We start from the raw sequence: 7,157 nt of genomic DNA on the forward strand, positions 1-7,157 counted from the left end.
CCTCTGGCTGCTTGGCAGCAGCACACCTAAGCCTTGCAAACCGAGGGTTGGACTTCAGGAATGCAAATAATGTTCCTGTGCATCCAAACCCTGTCTCTAAAAAACCTTTTTGTCTTGTTCCTTGTTGCCCTGGAGGATAGTTACTTCAAAGAGCAGCCCTGTTGCCTGGTATTTCAGTTTATCTCATTACCATTGTGTTTGCCAAGCCAGCCAGCTTTGCCAAAAAACAGAATCAAGGTTGTTGGCAGTGCTGGCTGGCTCGCATCTTCACCCTCTCTGCTGGCGGAGATGCTAATTTCCCCTTGATTGCAAACCCTGCATTCATCTTTTGTGAATAAGCCGTGCCTACAGTCACGGCATAACGGCTTTAAAAAACCTGGGCTCGAGCCTGTGGGCCCCTCTGCTCGGGCTGTCCAAGGCAGGGCTAATGGATGCTGTTAGATTATTTACTTGCCACTTTCTTGGACTGGGGCAGCAGCTGGCTGGCACCCACAGCTGGCAGAGGGCAGGCAGGAGGAGCATGGGGGAGAGCTGCTTGGCAGGCTGAGCAGCCAGGGGAGGAGCTGGGGGAGGCACAGCAATGCAGATGAGGGAGGGAGGGAGGGAGGGAGGAAGGGAAGGGAGGGAGGGAGGGAGGGAGGGAGGGAGGGAGGGAGGGAGGAGGGAGGGAGGGAGGGAGGGAGGGAGGGGAGGGAGGGAGGGAGGGAGGGAGGGAGGGAGGAGGGAGGGAGGGAGGGATGATGGATGGATAGATGATGGATGGATGGATGATGGATGGATGATGGATGGAGGATGGATGGATGGATGGATGGATGGATGGATGGATGGATGGATGATGGATGGATGGATGGATGGATGGATGGATGATGGATGGATGGATGATGGATGGATGGATGGATGGATGGATGGATGGATGGGTGGATGGGTGGATGGATGGGTGGATGGATGGATGGATGGGTGGATGGATGGATGGATGGATGATGGATGGATGGATGGATGGATGGATGATGGATGGATGGGTGGATGGATGGATGGATGGGTGGATGGGTGGATGGATGGATGGATGGATGGATGGATGGATGGATGGATGGGTGGATGGATGGGTGGATGGGTGGATGGATGGATGGATGGATGGATGGATGGATGGGTGGATGGATGGATGGATGGGTGGATGGGTGGATGGGTGGACAGGCAGTGGATGGGTGCAGGGATGCACGTTGCCACTCAAAGGTCATTTGTCATAGCAAGGCCTGGTCACAAGAACTGAGGTGAGAGCTGACAGCTTTCTGGCTCTTGGAGCTTCCCTGGGCTTCAGGAAGACTAGAACAGCCTCAGGATACCCTCAGGATAGTTTTAATACAATCTGATTTCCCTCTTGTCATCTTGAGTTGATGGCAACAAACTGTGTGTAAATTTTTTAAAGTCTCCGGTGCAAAATGCTGAGCTGGCAATAGCGCAGCATTTTGTGCTCCTGGTGACTTGGGCTGGCATTGGCAACATGATCAGAGCGGGACAGCAAGCTTTGGTTGCTGCTTAAAGCCAGTTTAATGGCTGAGGATTATTTAATTGTTTTTAACATCCCTAACATGAAACAGACCTCAAAAAAAAAAAAAAAAAAAAATTAGAAAATCCTGGATCTGTTAGCCAGGGGTGAGCAGCACTGCAGGGATAGGTGAGTTGGGGTGGACAGCCACATCCCTGGGCTTTACATTCCTGTTTAGGATAGACCTGGCCCAAGTGATGCTATGGTTGTTGCTAAGCAACAAGTGATGCTTGCTATAGCCAATACTGCCCTCTTAAAGGTACGTTTGCTAGGAGCAATCTGTTGTGTGCATGACATTAATTTGCAGATGTATGGATTTGTGTTAGTGGCAATAAACTTTGGCAGTGCTTCAGCGTGGTGTTAAAATGGAATACAATGTGGCATGAAGATACCGTGCAGCAAAAGCATTAAGCCCTCCCCTTTATTTAATTGGAACTTAAAAGCTGGGATATCTTACCAAAATAAATTAACAGTAAATCAGATTACAGAATAAATTAACAAATTAAATTGGCTTAGTTGGAAAGTTTAAAAAGGAGGAGCATCTGTGAGCTGCTTGCATTACAAATACAAAGTCTTGAACTGGAAGGGAAGGTTCACATAGAAACATGTCATTGTTCCAGTGCTGCTTTGATTTCCAGTCTTTATCAGCAAAAGACTGGACCTGCTCTAACCATGAATGAAAACTCAGTCTTAGTTTTCATTCCAAAGTCAAAGCACCCGCATCAAGAAAGGCTTTTGGCTGCTTGTCTTCTGGTTTTGTGGATAGTTGCCAGAGATTTGCAGAGGATAAGGCTCCTTTCTTGGGCCATCACAAACTCCCTTCTTCATTTTCTTAAGCTTCCTTTCCTTCCCTTGTTTTGCTCCACCAGCCAGCACCTCACTTTACCTCCTGTGCCTGCAGAAGATGCTCCCACCCCTTGCTTGCTCCCCGGGGATGTACCTTGGTCCTGCCTGTGGATGCAGTGGCTCTCCTCACCCCATAACCTTGGTGGTGACTTTGGACATGCACAGAGACATTTGCAAGGCCTGGCCTGAGATGCTGCTGGCTCTCACAATGTCCAGGAGGGACTGGCCTGATGATCTTGCCACGCCACAGAACTTCCCTGTACTCCTTTGCTCACTCTGGGCTCACTCTGCTGCCATGCAAGGCTGAGGGAACAGCATCTGGTGACAGCAGTGAGAAGAGGAACAGGGGTGGCAAGGCATTTTAACTGTATTACTTTCAGGTGGTTGCCACATCTTTTCTAATTAAAATAAAATCATCCTAGGACTCCTGAAATGAATATTTGGTATAATAGATTCAGAAAGTGATGAAAATGTTTTCATTAAATAGTGAGAGAGGGAGAGAGACCCTGCAAGGCACAGCATTTTATCTCAACTCTCTAATAACATTAATAAACTCTTTAATCTTTGTCACATTTACGACTTAATGGCAATCCTTAAAGACATGACGGACAAGTTAGGGCTGCCAGGTTCCTTTAACCTATAAGCATTCATATTCTTCGCAGGATTTAGATTAAGTGGAAAATTCCTCTGCAGCGGGCTTTATTCTCCTTGTGAATCTGTGTGAGTGGCAGAGGATGCTCAGCTGGGTGGGACAGGGGTGTCCCCAGCACTGGGGGTGCTCAGTGTCAGCCCTGGTGTGACCAGCCCTGGCTGTTCCCCTTCTCCCACCTGGGCACTGACCTGGCCCTGCTGATGGGCTTTGCTCTGCCGGTCACCCGCGGGATTTCGGCTCTCCTCTCAGTGAAAAGTGTGTTCAGAGTGCTCAGTGGGTGTGCTCCCCACTCCCTCTGGGCTACAGAGCACTGAGAATCCCTGCCCCTGTGCCTTTGCTCACGTGGCAGGCTGTGCTTTCAGACAAGCAATATTGGCTAAGAAACAGCGTTAAGGGAGTGTCATTTGGTTGCAAGGTCAACACTCCAGTTGTGGATGCTGAGAGCTGCCAAGCCCAGACTTCACTCTGCCCCAGTGTGCCATTATATGTGTGTGGTCCAAAGAAGCAGATATCCAGGGGGAAAACAGTATGGATCATATAATTATGGAGCTGCACAACAAGACAGGCACAGCTGGGGGCTGACTCCAGCCGTGGGATTTTCTTTTTTTATTTTTCTCAGCAATCTGGCATTTTCTAACCATCAAGTTCCTGACTGTAAAAGCTAATTAATAATCCTTTAATGTAAGGTTTTTGCATTTAATCTCCTTTATTTATTTTGTTTTGTTTTGTTAATGTTATGTGAAAGTGCAGCCTTTTTTCCTCTGCTGCTGGGGCTTGGACCCAGAACATCCATTTTGGCAGCTGCCACCCCACTGTTCCCAGCTGGAAGCAGAGGGATGCTCCCCTGGTGGGGTGAGTGCAGAAAAGGGTCATCAGTGCCAGCTTGGTCCCTCCTGGGGACCCTGCACCCTTGGGAGGGCTGTAGCAGCCACATCCCTTTCCCTGAGGCACCTGCACTGCCCAAACCCAAAGACATCTGCATGGGACTGGTGTAATTTCATCCACATTTTTTTCACTGTTATCTGCTGCACACACAAGTACCAGATTAGTAAATTCACTCTTGTAAATGATAAGCTGAAGCTTCTTTGGTTGTTTCTCAGTCACATGCCAGCAGTAAAAGGAAGAATCACCATTAACCCCTGCATGATTTTGATGCCGTCAAAGAAAAAAAAAGACAATACTCATGTAGAATAAGGAGAATTTTTAAATAGAAGCGTTAAATTTTAAAACACTAATAAAAATAAAAGCAAATAAACACTGGAATTTGAACTTAGAGAATGAGAGAAGAAAGATTAGGCTGTGCCAGTGAAGTACTGACGGTAGAGGGGCTGGTAGCAATTTTTAATAGCACATTAATGCTGAATTACTTTGGAATTTCTGCAGGAGTTGAGATGACATCCACATAAACACCAAATGAATTCCAAATGATTGGTATTATCATAAAGAGCACCAAATGAATTAATAATGATGGAACACTTAAACTAAAACGTTATCTTCTCTAATCTGTTTTCTCTTTTACGCACTGCGCAATTCATTTTTAGCCAACTATGACCCTTTCTTTCATTTGTCTTTTAATTAAAATACATATATATTTATTTTTACATGGGTGTTCTGCTCCTGCACTGTTTGAAGTGGGACCAGTCCATCTTCACAGCAGTTTTGTGTTGGCCTCAGAAGATGTAAGTGATAGATGGGAAGACACGAGACTTATCGCTGGGAAAAGGACTATGACTAATAAGAACAATAATAATAACAATTCCCTCTTGATGGTCCCACATGTGCACAGACCTCGGGGCACCCTTAAAAGCATTTAATAAGCTAAATGGCTCACTTTACAGCGAGGCAATATGTCTCCCCCTCCCATGGAGAAACCCAACAGGAGAGGAAGCCTGAGCTCTCAGTCTGTGTAGATGAGCCAGAAGAGATCAGTAAACAGGAGCCTGGTTTTGGGTGTTCCAGGGAGGAGCTGAGCCCCAGCACTGCTGCTACACTTGTGTGGCTTTTTGGGGTCCCCCATCCCTGCCACACTGGCACAGCCTGGGCAGGGAACAGCAGCACAGCATCGCTGCCTGCGGGCAGTGCTGGCCCTGGTCACTGCAGGTGCCTCCCCACGGCCGGGCTGGGTGTGCACGCTGACATATTAGCAGTCAAATGACATTTAGACAGCACAAGTCTCACTCTCTCCTGCAGGCCAAGTAAATATCATTAGTAATGATATTAAATCTCAAATTGTGCTGCTGCACTATGGCAACCACTCAGCAATTTGCTATTGCAGCTTGTTCCTAACAATTACTTTCATGGACTTTATTTCTTGGAAAACTATTACTGACCATAATCCTCTACATGGCGTGCCATGAAAAGAAAATAATAATAACAATAAATTAATTAAAAGAGAAAGTCAACCCAGCTTTCAGAGTGAGGGTGTAATGCTGCCACGAGGCTGGCGTGACAGGGTTTTGGTTTTGTTAGGAAGCTGGCAGTGCTGGGAGCTGCACAGGGAGCTCAGCAGGGCACAGCTCTTCTGCCCTGTCATTCTTTGTGCCTTTGACGCAGGGCGTGCTGCAGGGCTGTCAGCTGGCCCTCCTCTACAGTGCCCATCAGACAAATGTAATTTTATTTTTCCAAATGAAATTACATTTTTGGATGTGCACGTGTGTTTATTACATGTATGAGTAGGTAGGCATATCCACGTAAAAACACATATATTTATGAGTGTGTGTATAGGGTATGTGTGTGTTTACATGCACACAGAGGTACATATAAGTGTCCATCCATGTGTCTATACACCCCAACCTGTCCCCATCCGTGTGTGCACACACACAGAGCCCCTCTGCTGGGCTGTGGCACTGGCAGGCCGCTGGCCCAACACACGTGCTGCGCTTCTATGACAGAAGCAACATATAATTATATTACAAATTAACTTGCAAATGCTGGCGGTGATGTACTCCACGGGGAAAAAAAAATAAAAAAAAATAAAATCATCGGTTTCATCTTCTCTCGTGTCTTGTAGCCGGTCCCTCCAGCACGGTCTGCATCTGTCAGGATCCATGCCCTGGGAGCACTAATCATTTTTATTAACCATTAAACAAGAAGATCCTTTTTATTTGAAAATGTAAAACATGCAGGAAGCACTATCTCTAGCCGCTAATTCAGGTCACATTACACGGCTGTCCCTCACCTCTGCTCATCCCTGCTCTGCTGACACCCCGCCGTAAGAGCTGGCATTTGCATGTAGGGGCCGGATCTTACCCTGAATAATTACACTTCTTTTCCGAGTGACCCGACGTAAACCAAGCCCCTTTTCAAGCTTCTCTCAGGGCGAGTTTATGAGGCGTTACTACATTTTCTTCCCATTTCTCACCTGCCGGTGGCTTTCAGGCCGGCGGGGCGGGCTGGGGTCACCTCCGTGTCCCTGGGGCAGGGCTGGCACCGCCGCCGCTGGAACACGGGAAATCCCAGGCCAGAGGGAACGAGCCCGGGGCTCCTCCCTGGGTGTCCGTGCCCCCCGAACGGAGAGAAATGGGTCTCCCGTTTTATTGACAAAGCGGTGGTGGCTGTGCCACCTCGTTAGCATTATAGAGCAGATTCCTCACATGCTTTTTTTATTCTGCAGCTTGGCTGCTGCTGTGTGAGACTGCGGAATATTTTACTGCCTCGTGGCTCGCATTCAACACGGCAAATAAAAAAAAAAAAAAAAAGAAAAGTTGACAAAAATCCTTTTTTTTTTTTTTTTTCCTCCTCTTTTTACATCATCTCTGTTTTTAACAGCCCTCCTGCTGTGACAAAACTGTTAATTAAACTGAAACTAAAATAAATTAAGCCCACCTAATATGACAAGCATTTGAAAGCAAAGCATCAGCCCAAGGGCTGGCAGGGTAGGAGCTGCTCTGCCTCTGCCCCTCCTGCTTGCAGGTGCCAGCGGAGACTGCACTGGTGGCACTGTCAGAGGGCAGAATTCCAGATGTTCTGTGTGTGGGGGGCAAAAAAATGAGAATTTTGTCTTCCATGTCAGACAGAGCACAGTGTAAGAGGCTCCATCAACTAGGCTGTGGACTGTTGAGGCCAGAAATAGATAAAATCATAATAATATTGTTTATATTATTATTATTATTATTA

This window comes from Cyanistes caeruleus, chromosome 7 (assembly GCF_971803275.1).
Source record: "Cyanistes caeruleus chromosome 7, bCyaCae1.hap1.1, whole genome shotgun sequence".
In the NCBI taxonomy this organism is placed as follows: domain Eukaryota; kingdom Metazoa; phylum Chordata; class Aves; order Passeriformes; family Paridae; genus Cyanistes; species Cyanistes caeruleus.